Genomic DNA, 20,175 nt, shown 5'->3' with positions numbered 1-20,175 from the left:
TTCAACTACATATAAGTGGATGTGAAAGATCAGAGACTGGGGCAGGTCCAGATTGTTAAGTGTGCTGCTAGTGCCATTAGAGCACCCACAGCCAGTGAAAGGTCTCACCATGAGAATGGAAGTAGGGGGAGGGTTGAGTAGGACAAGAAGGTGGCAATTCACTATTTGGCCAAAACCAACACCTAGAGGATGTGATGCTGACAAGTCTACTAACTGACCAAAATACATGTGACATGCAGGTGGGGCATAGGCCTGGGAGAATGCCCATCTGAAAGTCTGGATCAATGAACAAGAACCAATATCACAATGTGAAATCATCACAAGGAAGGCATGTCACATCACAAATGCCACAACACAGACAAACTAATTGTACCCTATTTCATTGCAGAGGACGATGGATCTCATGCGGATATGCCTGTCCAGGACTACCCTGATGACATGGATGACGAGCTGACAAACATCAGTCAGCAGACCCTCCAAGATGCCCTTGGAACCCTCCAGACCCCACCTTCAGTCACAAGGAGGTGCACAGAACAAGCAGCCATCACAGAGGACCCACCCACAACCCCAATTGTACAGCCTGCCAGCTCCAATACAGCTTAGGACTCAGACGACAAAGGCACCAGCTTTGAGAGAACTGTAGTGGGATTACAGCAGGAGCTGGCCAAGGAGGTGCGGGTGGGGATGCAAAAAATGGCAGCCAGCCGTGAGGGGATGCGTTCGTGCATGATGTCATCTGCAGATCAGTCAGCAGCCATGCAAGTGCTAACATCCATCCTGCAAGGACTACAACAAACTGTAAAGGAATTCACCACTGCAGTAAGGGAGTTGCCACAACACCTCGCACCCCAAACCTTCCACTGCATGCACGAATGCAATCATGACCCCCTCAGGGCCGACCTGGCTGCCTACCATCGTGATGTGGCTGCTATTCTTAAGAACCAGCAGATCCTCCTTGCAGCAGTATTGCCCTTAAGACCCCCACAGGTAGCAGCTAGCGGGATGTCTGACTACACGTCTACACACACTGAGGTGTGTGTTGCCCCTTCACAACCACCACCACTAAGTGCAGAGGCGGGAACACACACATCAGAAGATGAAGACCAGGAACAGATCCCCTTCACACGTAAAAGTACCCGGAAGCACTAGTCCCTGCCACATGGCCACCTATTACCAAGGTCCTGCGCTTTGTAACGTGCCAGTCTTGCAACAACTGTACTCAAGCACTGTTCTGCAAACGACTGTCTATCTTGTCAGCCTGCCCTGTGATTGTCTCTCACTAACTCATTGGCAAATCCTGTCCCTCTGCACTGTCTGACACTTCACCCCAGCATGTCCAATGAAATGTCCTTTTCCACTTACGTAGGATCACAATGGAAGATGTCACTATAATGGACTCACAATCATGGACAATTGTCAACACCAGGGCAGTGCGTGCTCTATTGGCGACTAGAATGCACAAACCCAGCACTCTCAAAACAACGTAATTTATGCATTGTGCTGATATGTTGTTGTTTAACCTTTTGCATTGCAGAGTTCAATCCTGAAGACTTATTTTTAATGTGCTTACAAATGCTGTTCATTTGCAATGTATTGCTGCAGGCTTTCAGAGTGTGTTAGAGTGTGGTCCCTTTCCAGGGCCTTCTAGAGACTTTCCCTGCAACATGCCTGGGTGTGGTTGTGGGCTGGGCCAAGACTCTATAAAAAGGAGCCAGCCCAGCTCCAAGTGCTCACTATTCAGAGGTCCTGGTGCAGAGCAGCAGCTAATTCCTGAGCTCCTGTCCCGGTGGCCTATTTGATCTTCCAGACATCTGACTTTCATTCTTCATTTGGAGATCCTTGTTCTGGGCGGTAAGACAGTGGTTGGGCTGGCCTCCCGACGCCGTTATCGAGAACTCTCATGTTCTTGGGCCTAATTCTTTTATGATTTGACAGAGTACTTTGCGCGTGTGAAATATGTACTTGAGTGTTTGTGACATTTGCAGGGTGACTTGCGAATCGGCAAGACGCGCGATTCGTTTCACGATAATTTAATCTTGTTAATTATTGCGTGCTACCATTTCTTGACATTTACATGGTGACTTAAGAATCGGCAAGACGCGCGATTCGTTTTATGGTGTTTTAACTTTGTTGTTCATTGCGCGCTACCATTTCTTGACATTTACATGGTGGCTTAAGAATTGGCAAGACGCGCGATTCGCTTTATGGTGTTTTAACTTTGTTGTTCATTGCGCGCTACCATTTCTTGAAATTTACATGGTGGCTTAAGAATCGGCAAAATACGCACGATTTGTTTCATAGTACTGTGATCTTGTTATTCATTGTGAGCTGTTATTTCTTGGCATTTACATCGTGGTTTACGAATCGGCAAGATACACGATTCTCTCCTCGAGTTTAATTCATGTTGTTTATTGTATGCCACTATTCTAAGATATTTATCATGTAATATTCGAGTTGACAAGTTATGTGATTTGTTTTTCCTGAATCTATGTTGTGTTATTCATGGTGCACAATCCTTTTATGGTGTTTACTATATATATAAATCTACAATATGCGCAATTTGTGTTGAAACATTTTAAGAGTACACAGAAGATCAGAGTGTCTAGATGCAATATTGTATGGTCCCAGTGTGCATTCTCAAAAAAGGATTTATATGACTGGTTTAAAATTTAGTCAGAACGTTTTTCTGATTCTCATGTAAAGGAAAGTACTTGAATAAGAAAGGTTTCATTTAATCCATCTTGATTCCCTTACAGGTATCCGGCCATCTTGAAACTTAGTCATTTTAAACTTAATTCTTAGATTGTTCATGTTTTCAGAATGACTATGCTTAGAATCATAGTCTAGTATTGATTTCAGGAGATATAATTTTCATATTGTGTGTTCTAACCTTTTTCTTACTACAGGTCTCCTTCCCAGGTGTTTTCCTTCCTAATCCCCTCTTCCTCTCTTGAACTCTCTTAGCCTCTGTGATTTATCTATCAGAGTCTTGGAGCTGTTCAGTGCTGGAAGTGTTAGGAACGTGCGCAGACCCCGAGGATCTGGTGACTCTGACAGAATAGTGAGCCCACTAATTATTATCCTCATGGTTTGTGTATGTTCTCAGCATGGCCACGCTTGACGAGTTAGTCAAGGCTGCCACCCAGCTCCAGGCAGAGGTGGTATCATCCAAAGAATTGACAACTAGCTTAGCTGAGAGAGTGAGTCAGTTGCAAGATAAGGTAAAGAAGAAGGAACAAAGTCCCACAGGTGTGTCCTGGCCAGGTACTTCTTCTCAGGTTTCTGGAAGTAACCCAACAAACATTTCCCTAAATGTTCCTTCTGCAATTCCTTTAGCTCCCCCAGAATGTTTCTCAGGTGACCCTTTGAAAGCGCAATCTTTCCTGGTTCAAGTGGGACTACACTTCACCTTCAGACCACATACTTTCCCCGATGCCCAGTCCAAAGTAGCTTTCTTGTTATCATATTTGGCTGGGGATGCAGCTACTTGGGCAATTCCTCTTGTGCATAAAAATAGTCCCTTGTTGTACAACTGGAGTAATTTTGTTTGTGAGTTTGAGAGAGTTTTTGATCGTAGAACTATAACACAGTCAGCAGATCGTGAATTATTAGATTTACGCCAAGGGAATCAAGACCTAGTGTCGTATTTAGCCAACTTTAACCGGCTGGTTGCCGAGACATCCTGGCCTGAAGAAAACCAAGCGGTCTTGTTTTACAAAGGACTCAAAGAGGAACTAAAAGATATCTTAGCGCAAATCGACCCACAACCTACAGACTGTCAAGAATTAATAAACCTTGTCTTGAGGCTTGATCATCGTTTAGCAGAACGTAAAGGAACGCGCAATAAGATTGAAAAATATTCATGGCGTGTTCATGATAACAGAGACTCAAGAACTCCGAAAGAGAGAACGCCGGAACCGATGGAAATTGGAACCATCAGAAGACCTTTGACCAAAGATGAAAAGGACCTACGCAGAAAAAATGGACAATGTCTTTATTGTGGGCGGAAGGGTAATTTTGCCAAAGATTGTCCAATCAAACAAAAGAACAAGCAAGGTCCAGTTCAGAAGGTAGCAGCCAATGCACCAGTCGAGTTGGAAAACTAAAACACCCAAGATGCAGAGAAGGGTTGCTCTTGGGTGTCACTGTTGAACCTTCACAATCTAGACATCTTAAACTGGAAATAAGAACTCAGGTCAAGAAAAAGATCTATTTCAAAAAGGCTCTAGTCGATTCTGGGGCTACTGGGAACTTTGTTGATGTCCAATTGGTTCGTGCATGGGGGATCCCATGTATTGAGAAGAAGACCCCAGAAATCATCCAGGCTGTCAATGGAAAACTCTTGACTGGAGGTCCAGTAACTCTTCAGACTATCCCCTTTTCGATGATTTGTGAAGTTAAGAATCAAAGAAAGAAACATAAAAAGAAAATAATTCTTGACGTGATCCATGCTCCCCAATATGGGATTATCCTCAGCTTGCCATGGTTAACTCATCACAATCCAGAGATCAATTGGGCAGAACGAAAAATCGTGTTCTCATCTGCTCTATGTAACGAACAATGTCTCCAAAAGATTCAAGTACCAAAAGTTTGTAACTCTTACATAGCTACTGCCGCGGAGAAAGAAATTCAGCTGCCCAAACAATATTCATCTTACAAAGATGTATTTGATGAGAAAGGAGCAGAGACTCTACCTCCTCATAGATCTTATTGCTGTTAAATTGATCTATCCCCAGGTGCAATACTTCCCAACTGTCGTGTATATGCCCTGTCAGAACATAAAAATCAACATTTACGAAAATACCTAGATCAATTTTTGGAGAATGGCTTCATTCGCCCCTCTAAGTCTCCTGTAGCTTCGCCTTTGTTTTTTGTTCCAAAAGCTAATGGAGAACTTCGAACTTGCATCGACTATAGGGGTTTGAACAAAGTCACCATCAAGAATAAATATCCTTTACCCCTAATTCCGGTATTATTGGAACAAGTAAAGAGAGCAAAAATCTACACGAAGCTTGACCTTCGAGGTGCTTATCATTTGGTCAGAATGAGAGAGGGTGATGAATGGAAAACAGCGTTCAAGACAAGATATGGCCTTTTTTAATACACCATCATGCCTTTTGTTCTGTGTAATGCTCCAGCAGTATTTCAATTTTTCTTGAATGACGTTCTTAGAGAGTACCTCGACATATTTGCCATAGTCTACATCAATGACATTTTGATCTACTCTGACAATGAAAACAAACATGTCCAACATGTCAAGAAAATTCTTGCAGCCCTTTGAAAGCACCATTTATATTGCAAACTAACCAAGTGTGAGTTTCATGTTACCACAGTTGAGTTTTTAGGGGTTATTCTTACCCCTCAAGGTATGGTGATTGCAGACAAGAAAGTAAAAGCTGTATCTGATTGGCCCATCCCAAAGACTGTTCGTGATATACAATATTTCCTGGGGTTTGCAAATTTTTACCGGAGAGTCATAAATCATTTCTCCCAGACAGTGGCTCTAATCACTAAGCTACTAAGAAAGAAAGAAAAGTTTGTATGGTCCCCAGAAGCTGATCAAGCCTTCTCGACTTTGAAGAACGCTTTCTCCACTGCCCCAGTCTTGACTCATCCTGATGCGAATCGACCTTTCATAGTGGAAGCTGATGCTTCAGATGTAGCAATAGGAGCCGTCTTATCACAACGAAATAAAGACACTGGTCAACTTCATCCTGTAGCTTATATGTCTCAGAAGTTGAACGAAGCCGAACAGAACTATGTCATTGCTGAAAAAGAGCTTCTGGCGATTTGTGACGCCTTTAAAGAATGGAGACATCATTTGTTGGGTGCCAAATACACTGTCACAGTATATACTGATCATCGTAATCTTCAATTCATGAGTTCTGCCAGACTTTTGACCCCTCGACAATTACGCTGGATGCTGTTTTTTGCCGAATTTAATTTTGTAGTAACTTTCCAGCCTGGTAAAGATAATCGCAAAGCTGACGCCTTGTCCCGTCAAAAGTCTACCATGTTGCCTGCATTTCAAGCCTCCAGAGCTATCATTGCTCATGAAAAGGTTTTATGTATCATAAAAACTGAAGATTTCTTTGAAGAAATTCGCAACTCTTTCACTGTTGAAAAATGGCAAACATGGGCCCAAGCAGATCCCAAAAGGTCAATCAAGCAAGGACTACCCTTTCATGACGCTCGTTTGTTCGTACCTACTACCAAACTTCGCAAGATAGTGTTTCATTGGTTGCATGTTATACCAACGGCAGGTCACCCAGGTACTCCTAAAACTCTTGAACTGATCCAACACTAAATTTGGTGGCCTACCCTAACAAAAGATGTAAAAACAATGGTAAACAACTGCGAAGTTTGTGCTCGCATTAAAACAAGTCATTCAAAACTAAAAGGGCTGTTACATCCACTTCCAACCCCAAGTCGTCCATGGGAGCACATTTCTTTAGACTTTATTACCGGTCTGCCAGTGGTTCAACAGCATTCAGTAATTCTGGTGGTAGTAGGTAGTCTCACGAAATATGGACATTTCATTGCCTGTAAAAAATTGCCCACTTCTAGTGAACTGACAACTATTTTACTGAACAGAGTGGTTCGTTATCATGGACTGCCAAAAGTTATCCTCTCCGATCGGGGGTCGCAATTTGCCTCCAATTTCTGGAAGACATGGTGTAAAACACTCCAAGTGACATCTACGCTATCTACTACTCACCATCCTCAAACAGATGGTCAAACGGAGAGACTAAATCAGACTTTGAAACAATACCTATGTGCCTATGCTGAAAAGGCACTTCATTCTTGGACATCTGTGCTCTGGTTAGCTGAGTTAAGTTACAATAACTCATTCCACACTTCTATTGGCGTTACACCCTTTTTTGGTTTATTTGGCTATCATCCTGACACCCTGTCCATCACAATTCCTCAAGAAAGTTCTCTTACTCCAGCTGTGTCAGAAACCATTCAGCATTTGCATCAAACCCAGAAACTGATTCAACAGCATTTAGAAAAAGCCAAACAAAAATACAAAAGGAATTATGACAAGAAACATTGTGAGGGACCGCAATATCAACCAGGTGACAAAGTGTGGCTTTCCACAAAACATATAGACTTCAAGAAGAAGCACATGTTTAATCCCACATTTATAGGTCCTTACACAGTCCTTCAGCAAATCAATCCGGTAACCTATAAACTACAATTGCCCAGATCCTTACGGATTCATCCAATGTTCCACACTTCCCTATTGAAAAGGGCAGTCCAAAAGGTCCACCCTCATCCAGCTCCTGTTCCAGTACAGGGAGAAGAAGAATATGAAGTTAAAAAAGTGTTGGATTCTAAACTACGAGGGCATAATCTATGGTACTTAATCTCATGGAAAGGTTATGGTCCTGAAAGTAACTCATGGGTTTCCGCATCTGATGTTCATGCTCCAGTACTTGTGAGACGCTTTCATCATCTTAATCCAGGCAAACAAGGCCCTAGAGCGTGTCTGGGACAGGGGAGTACTGTCAACACCAGGGCAGTGCGTGCTCTATTGGCGACTAGAATGCAAAAACCCAGCACTCTCAAAACAACGTAATTTATGCATTGTGCTGATATGTTGTTGTTTAACCTTTTGCATTGCAGAGTTCAATCCTGAAGACTTATTTTTAATGTGCTTACAAATGCTGTTCATTTGCAATGTATTGCTGCAGGCTTTCAGAGTGTGTTAGGGTGTGGTCCCTTTCCAGGTCCTTCTAGAGAGTTTCCCTGCAACATGCCTGGGTGTGGTTGTGGGCTGGGCCAAGACACTATAAAAAGGAGCCAGCCCAGCTCCAAGTGCTCACTATTCAGAGGTCCCGGTGCAGAGCAGCAGCTACTTCCTGAGCTCCTGTCCCGGTGGCCTATTTGATCTTCCAGACATCTGACTTTCATTCTTCATTTGGAGATCCTTGTTCTGGGCGGTAAGACGGTGGTTGGGCTGGCCTCCCGACGCCGTTATCGAGAACTCTCATGGTCTTGGGCCTAATTCTTTTATGATTTGACAGAGTACTTTGCGCGTGTGAAATATGCGCTTGAGTGTTTGTGAAATTTGCAGGGTGACTTGCGAATCGGCAAGACGCACGATTCGTTTCATGATAATTTAATCTTGTTAATGATTGCGCGCAACCATTTCTTGACATTTACATGGTGGCTTAAGAATCGGCAAGACGTGCGATTATTGGTTATGGTGTTTTAACTTTGTTGTTCATTGCGCTACCATTTTCTTGACGTTTACATGGTGGCTTAAGAATCGGCAAGATGCGCAATTCGCTTTATGGTGTTTTAACTTTGTTGTTCATTGCGCGCTTCCATTTCTTGACATTTACATGGTGGCTTAAGAATCGGCAAAATACGCGCGATTTGTTTCATTGTACTTTGATCTTATCATTCATTGTGAGCTGTTGTTTCTTGGCATTTACATCGTGGTTTACGAATCGGCAAGACGCACAATTCTCTCCACGAGTTTAATTCATGGTGTTTATTGTATGCCACTATTCTAAGATATTTATCATGTAATATTCGAGTTGACAAGTTATGTGATTTGTTTTTCCTGAATCCATATTGTGTTATTCATGGTGCACAATCCTTTTATGGTGTTTACTATATATATATATATATATATGTATATATAAATCTACAATATGCGCAATTTGTGTTGAAACATTTTAAGAGTACACAGAAGATCAGAGTTTCTAGATGCAATATAGTATGGTCCTAGTATGCATTCTCAAAAAAGGATTTATATGACTGGTTTAAAATTTAGTCAGAACGTTTTTCTGATTCTCATGTAAAGGAAAGTACTTGAATAAGAGAGTTTTCATTTAATCCATCTTGATTCCCTTACAGGTATCCGGCCATCTTGAAACTTAGTCATTTTAAAAGTAATTCTTAGATTGTTCATGTTTTCAGAATGACTATGCTTAGAATCATAGTCTAGTATTGATTTCAGGAGATATAATTTTCATATTGTGTGTTCTAACCTTTTTCTTACTACAGGTCTCCTTCCCAGCTGTTTTCCTTCCTAATCCCATCTTCCCCTCTTGAACTCTCTTAGCCTCTGTGATTTATTCATCAGAGTCTTGGAGCTGTTCAGTGGTGGACGTGTTGGGAACGTGCGCAGACCCCGAGGATCTGGTGACTCTGACAACAATGTACATATAGCACTACAGCACTTTTCAATAAATAGCACTTACACAACCACTTTGTCTCTGTGTAATGTGACACATCAACCGTACAGTAGACCACTGAATTTTGCCTCCTGTCAAATAACATAGCTTGTCAATACAACTGTCCTGAAATAATGTAGGCTGATAACTATGCACAGTGGCCTGGATTCTACCATACTCTGCCCTTCCTGAGGGTAATATCTGAGGAAAAGAGAAACTATACACCATAATGCTGTGTTGGACAGAATAATGCTTCCTCAAGGGATAACTAAACCATAAAATAGTGCCTTCAAAATGTTGCTTCAATGCAAAACTAACACATGTAACATTGCCCACAAATATAAGCGAACAGTCACCAAACTGCATGAATGGAGATGTATGAGTTTACATCCAAATAAGTAATCATGCTGAACAGTGTAACAAATGATCTATGTGAGTTATGTACACTATACTACAAGAGAGCCTACTACCCCTCACCTTATAAGGGTTTTCTTGGACATCAGACTGCAGTCAGACATAACACAGTGTCCCCAATCATAAATCCGGAAGCACTGTATGTGACATTGAAAACATACATTATGAAAAAAACACGTTGGGATCCATAGTAACTGTGATTGGTGGTTGCAATGAATGGTCTAATATTTGCAAGGTAGCTTTGGGGTAGCTGCCAATGTTACAGCTCAGTTGGGATTTATTAGCAGCATAGGACACAAAATGTAATACAAAAGAAAAACTGTACACTTATGCCAAGGCCCTGATCTACAAGCATGTCACACATACTGTAAAGGGTTTACTACATATTTATTCAACAGTAAAAACAGAAGTGAAAACTCGGGGAAAAGCCTTACCAACCCTAATCTACTCTAACTACTCATTACCCACAACTGTCCCTAACTAACCTAAGCTAAACTTACTTATCACATTTAACGAAACGTTCTAAACATCAACCCCCACCCCCTTATGAGACGGGACACATGGAGGACAACAGATACTAACCTAAACACATACTATCCTATACTAAACAAATATATATATATATATTTTTTTTTGTTTAATTGTTTTTTTTTTTTTTAACACACAAGAACCCCAATATTGTCACCCACCCACCCACACACTCAAAAAGAAACAGTAGAAATATTCAGGACCCACTAACACTAACTAAACTAACATCCTATACTAACCTAACACTAAGCCCCCTAAGCCACAAAGTATAAGAATCAGGAAAGAGGAGGGAGGGGAGGGAATCATGTCTGTCAAAACTGCTACAGGTTGGCCCTCCGGAGGGTCCTCTTGATTGACCGCACCCGCCGGTTGACATGTCGCACCTCCTGCCGCAGCCGACTCATCTTCCGCAGGACACAGTCCAATTTACGCTGCATATGTCCAAAAGCAGCAGGGTCAATGGCTGCAGCTTGGGTGGTCTGGGTGCCAGCCGAGGAAGTGTGGGGCCGTGTAGTGTCCATGGCTGTGGGCTGCCCTGCAGGTGGTGCTGTGCTTGGGCCTGGAGCACTTGCTGAGGATGTTGCCCCAACGGTCCCAGCTGCGGGTGGTGCCACCTGGGTGGTAGTGGTGGTGGTGCTGGTGGTGGCTGTGGTGAGCAAAGAAGGGCCGCCTTGGGGAAATGCCCTCCAGGCTCCGGAGGCCCGTTTGTGCTGGTATCTGCGGGCCATTTTTCGGTACCCAGACTCTACTTGAAGAATGTGCTGATACCTCATTGCCCGCCGTTGAAACTCCTTGACCTGGATGGGTGTCATATTTGTAGCTTTGAAGACAAATAGAAAATCTAACATTAGGGACTGCATTGTGTGAAATGGCGCAAGAAGTAAATCAGACAATACATCAATTGTACTTGTAACAGCTCATATCTTCATACAGATCATTGATTGTCCCTGAGGAAGTACATGCCAAGCCAGCCTACAAAGGTTCTGTCACACATAGCACATTCAAACCCTACAAGATGGGTAACAACCGGCATGATTTTGGCATCTATGTTCTGCCAGTTGTCAGCTAACAATCATGCTGCACATCCTCCGCCAATGCCAGGGCTACAAATGTCATTGTACGGGATGGAAATCTAGGGCCACATGATCTGCAAGTTGTAAATGGACTTGCTAGTATAGTACTCATGTGCGAAACATGAGTGTGTATACTAGGTTCAGACAAAAGATTCACTGATTTACATGTCTGTGTTCCAAACGTGTATCATCAGTCCTAGGTACACTATTCACAAACCCATGCCTGTGTTTGAGGGTGGGGGGGTGGACTAACAATTTCAAACAACAAGGACACCCAGGAAGCTTAGGAAAGCTGGACATGTGTTTGACTCAACACACACACCACAGGTAAGGAGTATCTCTAAATAGGAGACAGCAAACCCTTGACCAATCCCAGCGCCACACATGTTTGGAAATGAAGACCTTTGTCCACATCATTTATTACCAGTAAGCCATGACTTACAACAAACGCAGAGATGCAAGAACACCCCTGGCCATGAGTTGCATGCACACCTATGCCATTGCACTCAAGTGCCACATACTCGTAGCACTACATGTGGAGCTACATGCTGCTAGGAAGTTCAACCTACAGTTTAATCAGTACATTAGTGAATTGGGAAGCAGAAGTCTGTGGGTAAGCATTTTGCAGCCCCATTCTGGGAGAATTTGGGTCTGACTGGCTGACTAAATCACAAATTAGGTCCAGTGCGACTTTTTCTGATTCAAGTGTTACCCACATGACTCATCCCTATTCACATTGCGGGGCCTACAGGACTGACCTAGATTCCCTAAATAAGACAATAGGATAAGGATTGGCCAACTCAAAGATGGTGATAAAATGAAATTCCACTCATATAACCAAACAAAAGATTGGCCAGCGCATCACACCTTGCTATGTGTCCAACACCCAGGAGTCCATCACACATCACCAGCAAACACAACACATAACAGACATATCAACATTTACTGGAGTTGTCTGAGTCCTCGAATCTAGCCACCTCTCCAACAGTGTAGGGTGCCGGTCCACCTGTAAGGCATGGAAGGGAGAAATGTGCTCAATGTCTGTGCACTGTACAACAATTCCAAAGACAAATACTATGTGTAAGATTACATAAGTAAGTAAAGCCACTCAGACATGATGATACTGCATCCGATATAGCACGGCTAACATGTACATACCATGGGTCTCCAGTGAGTGTTAGACACATATCTGCACACTTGCAGTGGCCCTAACTATCATGTGGTGGCAAACATGCTTCTTCATTAGTGAGCAGACATAATAGTGGAGTGTATTCGTCTCATCATGTGTATCCAAGAGAGACATCCAAAGCCACTTTCCGTGAGGACTGAATTACCAGTCAACCAGCCATTGTGACCATGACAAATGTATGGCACACAGGTACAATGTACAGAGGGGCAGGGACAGTTGTTAGCCCTCATGTTGTTACAGTTTCTTCATTTGATGTGACCCAGCTATGATGAGTTGCACCAACCATAGAGATATGAAACCATGTGCATACCTATGGCCAGCCATCCCTAAACAAAAGGTAGAACAACAAACTCCAAATACCAGTCTAAGATGTTAGCTGAGAGCAGCTAGAACTTGTTCCCTATGTGCTCAAATCCAGATCTGACATGTATCCGAAATGAAGGAGGGGCACAATAATCCCTAAGATTTTTGGAATATCCGTGATCGGTTTCCTTACACACTCACCAGACACACATGAGACATATGTTTGGGCCTGCTATCATCAATTGACGTGAAGCCTGCACTCATTTTCAGCCTCATGTAGTGTTTCAAAAGTCAGTCTAGCTGTTGCGTCAACAAATGTTGGTAATGAATTGGAAATTTCTATACCTCACAGGCAAATGTGACCTATATCTATACATAATTGGCTCCTGATTTGTGTTGCTGTTTGACGCAAAGGCGGCACTAACTTACATCATGCAAAAGTATTCAGTAAGTTTGCAGAGCTCTTGCTTCCTAACAGCTAGCAATTGTGGTCCTTAACAAAGTAGATATATGACCCTGTATGTTTCAGAAGCATTCGATACACTCAACAACATTGCCGGCAGATATTGTAAAAATCAGCTGATGTCACTACAGAACATTTAAACGTGCACATTAACATGATTTGTACTCACCAACAGGGCCACCAATCACAATCCCCAGGTTGTCCAGCAGATCTTGCTCCCTAGAGATAAGGTCAGCCCAGCGGTGCTTCAGCTGGTGGTCATTCCTTGGTGTCCGATAAATCTGTTGCAGGTGATGCAAGACCTTTGCACACCGGAGCCTCCGTGCCTCAGTGTGATACCCCTGTATCACCCGCCCACATGCCTCAATCATAAGGGGTAGGAAATGGCACACCAGTCATATAAAACCACCCAGCTCCTCCTCACCCATCTTGCCAAGACGAGGCCTACCCAACATCTTAGCAGCAAAAGATAAATAGGGGATAAAGGGGAACAAAGGAGAATAGGGGGAAAGTAGAATGGGAAAAACGTAAACTAAACAACTAACACAGCCCAACTATACCCAAACTAACACTACCCACAACAGACTCCCAACAAAACAAAGACAATACTTTACAACACAATTGTACACAAAAAAACACTCAGACAGGATACAACAACAAGTTTTTATTCACAAAAAGACAATAAATAGACCACACAGGAGACAAAAGCACAATTTGACCAGACAAAACTCTCAACACAGCCACACAGTCAGGAAGTATCACAGACTGCAAAGTGAAAGTGAAAGTACACCCACTGTACATAATCTGTAAACAGGATATCCTATTACATCACTTCCAGCCTAAAACATTTTTATCGTTATGCGTCAAAAAAATTTGACGCATACAGTCTGCGCGTCATTTTTTTCGATGTACAGGAGTAGAAATGAGCCCGCATCCTATGTTTGGAAATAGTTTTACACTTAACCAATTTTCTGAGGTACAGTGTGGAAGATACAGCTCAGGGGCAATGGTTTTTGCAGGGCATTATGCGTAGTTTTCCAGGCATAAGCATAATTTTTTATGCTTGTGCATCATTTTTTGACGCGTATGCGTCAAAATTTCAGGCATTATCTGGGTTTGGGTCATTTTACCATTTTAATGTTATAATACATTTGTGACAAAACGGAGATAGGCTGATTGCACCCACTTTGGTCATGACAGTGTATGGGCACATGTGAGACATGATACTACTGCGGACCATGATCCGCTACTTCATTTACAGGATTTTCACTCTTGACTGACGCAATAGATGGCCAAACGTGTGGCCTACATATCTGTACTGCACAAATTGGGCATGTTTGGCATCAGGAGAGGATAGCAAGGTGACGCACATAAGTACAATACCTCAATGCCTATGGCTCAATGTGTGTGCATTGGCTACTAATGTAGTTGTTGACCCACTGTGTGTGCATCACAAGATGCATCATTGCAAATATGCTTGTATGAATGTGAAGTCAATGTGTCCCACCCTCAGATGCAAGTCAGTGTGGAAATGAGAGAGGACATGTGTTAGTCATACATGTAGCAACATCTGTTGTGTGCACTTCCTAGTTTTTGGATAACGTAAACACCACAAATGACAAAGCATGCACCGGATAGCTGGCAGGCGCTTGTTCATGTCAATGGTCCAACACTTGCCCATCACATGTCCTGGAAATTTGGATACTGCTTCCTAGGCACTTGTTGGTGAACCCACCGTGAGTCTGGCACATGTACAGACTAAGTGGGTACCATGTTATTGACACGGAAAGCCAAAGGTGAACCACAAATGTAATGTCACGCCACAGTTGTGGTCATGTGACTGAGCCACAACTCTCCTGTGGCAGTGGTGGACCAGCGGACGAAGCAGCACGTGGCCACATATTTCCAGTGATCAATTGCACAATGGTGTCTTGTTCATGTGTGTGGTCCAATGTTAATTCTGTACAGCTTTAGGGGTCTATGTTGTCACTGTTACGTCCAGGTCTCACCATGAGTCAGTGGCGGCTTTTCCTGTATCTACTGAGTATCCTTCGGAGATCAATGGAAGTAAAGCCAATGAGGACATAAGAACCTACATGGGGATGGTCCCACCCTGTCACTGCAGACGTGTTATGAGACTGTCAACAGGTCAACCTTGGTGTGCTGAGTGAGATCATATCTCAGGAGTCATGTTCCGGCAGGTGTCATTACAACATTTGTACACAGGTTGGCCGGTAAAGTTCCCACTGCATCTGGAAACATCATAGCCTCTGTGTTGATTAATCTTGCAGCTATTCAGCACGCACAGCCCATCAATATGTTGTGAGCAATGTGATTCAGCGTGTGAATTGTAAGGGTCCTAACATGTGTTGACTTTTCATACACATTATCTGACGTTGCTGGTTCTGCTGGAGGCACCATACCCAGTCCCTGCATACGGCCATGGTACACTGTCATACTTTGTCGCTCATGCATACATGAGACCCAGACAAGGGATAGGCCATGATTTGGGTATTTGGAGACAAATTCCCAATTATGGTACAATAAATAAGCAGATTATGCTAAGTAACTTATTTGAGTATGCATTGATGAACCACCTGACAAAATACCCCCGGAGGAATCTGAGGGTTGGGAAAGCAAGTATGATCCATATGTAGCCACAAGGAACCTTTAGGGTAACGCACAGACAGGTGCCAGTCAGGCTGACAGGATGCAGGGTCAATCAGGATCCAGCAATTTCACAAGGTACGTACTCAGTGGTCTGACTAAGGCTGGTCGGAGGAAGAACAAGACAGTTGACATGGAAAACTGTGTTTGTCCTGTGCTTTGGAAGGTGACACATAAACCCAAGGGCTGTGTTACACAGCTTATTTTTCTAGCAATGCATAACAGTGTAATCGACAAAATGGCAGCTTCTATGCTGTTCCAAGCATCTGCAAGGGCAGTGCATGTTCAAATGGGTGGTCTGCATGGAGGTGCTCACAGGTGTGTGCTGCATCAGTTTCTCACAAGTCCTGTAGGTGAGATTTGAGTTCAAATGGCCAACAGTACCTTTCACATGGGAAGCAAACTACAGGTGAGAACAGGGCTTAGAGACTACAAGCCAGTCCATTATTTAACCTGACGTCCATGCAGAAAGATGTACTATGACTATGGCATACCATACGAAAGGGTGAAGCACACTGGATTACTATTGTTAGTCTGTGTGTGTGTGTAGAGGAGGGAATATCTGGGTACACATATTACCATTCCAGGGACCTCTTAAGACAGGTGGGGTGAGACCAGGAGCAAGGGTGTGTCAGGACTTAGGACATGGGCTGACATGTACATGGAATGTCATGTGCGCAATGCTTGTCATAGGTGTGGCACTTGTGATGTCTATGTTCTGCTTATATGGAATTCTAGTCACAGATCGTCCTTGCAAAGATAGGTGCTGTACGACTTACTGCTGTCAAGGGTTTGGTCATACATTCCTGTTACCAATGCAATAGCATATCTTCTGCCTCATGTATGAGGCTTTATTTCCCCTTATTGACTGATGGTGTCTTACTTGTGTGCCATATGCTGCGATGAACCATGTTGCCAACATGTATGTGTGAAATAGGTGTGGTCCTCTGCTATTGGCCTTCAAAGGTGAAATGTACAGGATATATGCCATTTACAGTGTGTGTGAATGTGACTGTTGTATAATATGCATCACAATTGCTTTGGAAATTTCTGTGTCCTGATCGGTATGTCAGCAATGCTCCAGGAGGCTACACTCTTATTCTGATAGAGATAAAGGTGAGCAAAAATGATTACCCAGACCATGATATGGTGATTATTATAGGTGTTTATTTACATATGTTGATACAGTGGTGATGGTGAGTTGTTTCAAAAGAAATTGTTCACAATATGTTGGCGCCTACGCAATCCAGCAGCTGTGTTTTGTTGGTCACCCTCATGTGGCAGGCCAGCATCCTCCTCTTCAGGCATTTGTGGCTCTGGTTCTAATAGGGGAATGTTCCTTCGTACACAAATGTTGTGCAGGATGGCACGTGTTAAAATGATCTTGCAGACCATTTCAGGTGAGTATAGGAGGCTGCCACCAGTGATGTCAAGGCACCTGAATCTCGACTTGAGGATTCCAAAGGTCCTCTCGCCTATGGTGCGTGTCCTCCTATGTGCCTCATTGTAGGCACGCTCTGCTGCAGTGCTTGGGTTGCCAAATGGTGTCATAATCCATGGCTGGATCTCATACCCCTGATCAGCTGAAAGAGAAAATGATTGGGATCATGTTGATGTAGCTTGCCCCATTAATATCACCTTGCATGACAGTAGTTGTCTTGTGTTGTCTGTGACTCTTTTGTGTTATTGTGTTGATTCCTAGGCTTCTAGGATGTACCATCTGCATTGGGTTGTTTCCTTGGCTGAACGAGTGTTTGCCTGATGACCGGTTGTCAGCAGTATGTTTTGGGATTTGTAGTACAGTGTGCACTCCCTAGCATTGTGACTTGTGATACAGGTGTGTCTTCACTGGGGGTGAGATGATTGTTCCATACACAAATTCAATTTGACAGTGGTGGTAACACGTTAGCATCTATGTACCCTGGACATCTCATACTTTTAGACATATGCAATGGATTAATTTAAACATCAGTGAGACGCTTACATTTTGCAAGATGACAATTAGCCAAACCTCTCCATACGTTGTGATCATTGACATCTTAACATTAGACTGTACACTAATTTCAGATGTGTGACAGGTTCACTGCAGACCTTACAAACATGACTAGAGGTGTCACGACCTCAGTGTGTTCCTGTTCACATGTACTTACCAACAAGTAGTCCATTGCCATATCGTCCATCCTGGAAGTGTTGATTGATAGTACAGTGATGGAAGATGAATGAGTCATGGGCACTCCCAGGATACTTTGCCACGATGTTGGTGATCAATCCTTGGTGATCCACAATGGCCTGCACATTGATGGAATGTGTGTGCTTCCTGTTGCGGTATAGGTGTTCAGTTGCAGCAGGTGGCACAAGGCGTACATGTGTGCAGTCAATAGCACCAAGGACGTGTGGGAATCCACAGGAAGCAGATGTGGCGGGTGTGAGTCTGATGATGGCATCCAGTACCTTGGGCAGGAAGGTGGAGAATGATGGCTGTGATATCCCAGCAACCAGGGCGCCAGTGGTTTGAAAGGAGCCACTTGCCAACATGTGTAGTACAGCTAGCAGCTTGGTTTCTGTTAGGATGGTGCGGGGTGTCAGCAAGCTGGGTGCCAACTATGGCTCAATGTTGCGCAGCAGCTGCTGAATGGCTTGCCAGTTTCACCTGTACCTCTGGATGATGTCATGTTCCCTGAGGCCATGAAGGGTTGTCCTGGTGCGGAATATCCTCTCCTGCCTTCTGCGTTGCCTTTGGGGTCCCTGCTGGTGTTGTGGTAGCTGCTGTTGTTGTTGCTGTGCTCTGCGTCTGCGTGCACGCTGGATGAAAAGCACCTCCATGTCTCCCTTTTGCTGCTCTGCTGTTGCTTCTGTGTGTTCTGATTAAGTTCAGGCGTGTTTGCCCCATTTTAACGCCTGCCCTGAACCAGGCGTTAATTTTTGACGCAAATCGGCCTGTGTCATTTTCTGACTCCACGTCCCGGCCGTGCAGGATTTTTGCCCGGTAGCATAAATACGACGCACGGGCGTTTAAGTCATTTTTTGGGACGGGAATGCCTACCTTGCATATGATTAACGCAAGGCGGTTTCCCGCATCCAGAAAATGACGCATGTGGCGGGATTTCGAAGTCCGCAGGCTCGCGATTAAAAATTTAAATATGGGGCAAGGTTTGCGCCGAATGTGCGTCAACATTTTTGATGCACATTCGGCGCAGACGGAGTATAAATATGCCCTGTAATGTTTTAAACTAAAAAAAACTGACATTCACCAGGTATTGTTAACTGAAATAATTATAACTCACGCCATCAACATGCACTGCTTATTAACCACTTCGCTGCCAGGCCTTTTCCCCCTCCTGTGCCAGGCCTTTTTTTGCCTATTTGGGGCAGTTCGCGCTTAGGCCCTCATAACTTTTTGTCCACATAAGCTAACCAAGCCAAATTTGCGTCCTTTTTTTCCAACATCCTAGCGATTCTAAAGGTACCCAGACTTTGTGAGTTCCCCTGAAGGAGGCCAAGAAATTGGCCAAAATACAGTGAAAATTTTGTTTTTTTCAAAAAAATTGGAAAAAGGGGCTGCAGAAGAAGGCTTGTGGTTTTTCCCCTGAAAATGGCATCAACAAAGGGTTTGCGGTGCTAAACTCAGCAGCTTCCCAGCTTTCAGGAACAGGCAGACTTGAATCCGAAAACCCAATTTTTCAACACAATTTTGGCATTTTACTGGGGCATACCCCATTTGTGCAATTTTTTGTGCTTTCAGCCTCCTTCCAGTCAGTGACCGGAATGATCATGAAACCAATGCTGGATCCCAGAAACCTAAACATTTCTGAAAAGTAGACAAAATTCTGAATTCAGCAAGGGGTCATTTGTGTAGATCCTACAAGGGTTTCCTACAGAAAATAACAGCTGAAAAAGAAAAATATTGAAATTGAGGTGAAAAAAACATCAATTTTTCTCTACTTTTTACTCTGTAACTTTTCCCTGCAATGTCAGATTATCGAAAGCAATATACCGTTACGTCTGCTGGACTCCTCTGGTTGCGGGGATATATAGGGTTTGTAGGTTCATCAAGAACCCGAGGAACCCAGAGCCAATAAATGAGCTGCACCCTGCAGTGCGTTTTCATTCTATACCGGGTATACAGTAATTCATTTGCTGAAATATAAGGAGTAAAAAATAGCTATCAAGAAAACCTTTGCATTTCCAAAAAGGGCACAAGATAAGGTGTTGAGGAGCAGTGGTTATTTGCACATCTCTGAATTCCGGGGTGACCATAGTAGCACGTGAATTACATGGAATTTCTCAAATAGATGTCTTTTTTACACACACCCCTATATTTGGAAGGAATAAATGTAGAGAAAGACA

This window comes from Pleurodeles waltl, chromosome 4_2 (assembly GCF_031143425.1).
Source record: "Pleurodeles waltl isolate 20211129_DDA chromosome 4_2, aPleWal1.hap1.20221129, whole genome shotgun sequence".
Lineage (NCBI taxonomy): Eukaryota > Metazoa > Chordata > Amphibia > Caudata > Salamandridae > Pleurodeles > Pleurodeles waltl.
This window is presented reverse-complemented; position numbering follows the sequence as displayed.